The sequence below is a fragment of the Lupinus angustifolius genome, chromosome LG12 (genome assembly GCF_001865875.1).
Source record: "Lupinus angustifolius cultivar Tanjil chromosome LG12, LupAngTanjil_v1.0, whole genome shotgun sequence".
NCBI classification, from domain to species: domain Eukaryota; kingdom Viridiplantae; phylum Streptophyta; class Magnoliopsida; order Fabales; family Fabaceae; genus Lupinus; species Lupinus angustifolius.
This window is the reverse complement of record NC_032020.1, coordinates 4824453-4826265: the sequence shown is the minus strand read 5'-3', so window position 1 is coordinate 4826265 and position 1813 is coordinate 4824453.

The following is a 1813-nucleotide window of genomic DNA, read 5'->3' as shown; positions in this document are numbered from 1 at the left end:
CTCCTCCACCTCTCAATTCTCTCGGTTTTGTAATCAAAATGGAAAGAGGTCATTCAAAAAGGATTAAGAGAACTGCTCAACACACACAAATGGCTCCTATTTCTTCATCCTCGAATCCAAGTGTGAGGCAGGACCGCAGAGACCCTAACTACTCTCTCATATTGCAGGAGACTCGATTGTCAAAGTTTCAAGGCAGGAAACCAACTTATATACGGTATGCCGATTTAAACTAGATGGTAGATCAAAATTTTGAATTTCAGCAAGGCATGCAAGCTCAAGGAGCTGTCACTGTTCTGGAAATAAAGAGAAATATATACCATGCTTTGATTAGAGAATTTTATGCCAACTTTAGATATAAGGATGGCAAGTATTGGTCTATGGTTTCTGGAAATTTATTTGAGCTGAGTGAGTAAATTTTCATGAATATGGGAGGTTTGTCCACCAATGGTGCTAGCATTAGTAATTGCGACTGAGTCAAGAATTCATTCGATGTTGCTGAGGTTTACAAGTCATGTTTGAGTGGTCCCCATCTATATATCCAAGGAGAATTAACAAAAGATGGGTCGTTATTTGTGGAAAATAGGTTATTACACTATCTGATAGCATACATTTTGGTTCAGAGGAACACAAATCATGCACAACCCACCATAAATGATTTGAGGTTCATGTATGTTGTTAAGGAAAATGTTATGATTCATTGGCCTGGGGAGATCCTTAAGGTCATGTATAGTGTGTCTACGTCGCAATCCAAGCTGCTACCCTATAGTATATTCATTTCGAGGATCATTAATTATCTGCATATTGATTTGCCTGACACTACCATCATGGAGTCTTGTGATAAAGGTCACCTGGTTGGTGAAAGTTTGATCCACAAGATGGGTATTTACAAGTATGGGAATACTTGGCAATACCAAGAGGATTACACTATTGTGGATCTAGACTTATCTGGAGATGAGGATCAGGCATGAATAGATCAACATAATGCAGGAACTCAAGGAGAGTCGGTTGGAAATGCACCGCAGGTACCACCCTTTGGATTAGCTCAATTGGATGTAATGGAGCAAAGGCTGAATAATAGAATGGATTTACATTTCCAGTCTTTGAAGGATTCATACCATACAGATTTGGAGCAATTTGAGGAACATCAAGTTGCCTACATCGATAACCACTATCAATCTATGAGGAGCCTTGTTTAAAACACTATTGACGCACAAAATGATAGGTTTTGTGCTGAATTTGAGAACTTGAGAGTCCTCATCCAGGGATATAGTAGTCTGACAGTTCTTGATGACAAATACCTTCCTTCGCATTCTTAGATTATAAGACCTTAGACCATAGGTTGCCTTTGGTTTAGTTCTTCTATTGGCAAATTTTAAGGATTTTGTTGCTTTGTACTCCGGAGACATATTTTTTCTCTTTGCTTTTATTGGATTGTAATAGTTACTATCTACTCTTGCTGAACTTTTATCACTTGATATGTATGATATTGAACTTTAATCGTTACTGGTTTTGTTTTTATATTGCTTATATCATATGCGTATCTATGTCATATATAATATGAATTTATGTTTAATGGTACTTGACCATGATTGGTTATCTACATCTATCCTGTTTGATTGAGCCTGCTGTTTACATGCTATGATATTAATGCTTGATCATTATACTCAATTAGTCATTGTATAACCTTCCATGCCATTAAATTTGTTCATTTACTATATTCTGTCAATTTAATCGATTAACATACACCTTTAATCGATTAATTGTTAATTCAACATGTGCATTTGTGTTAGGTATCAGTGGTTACAATACACCT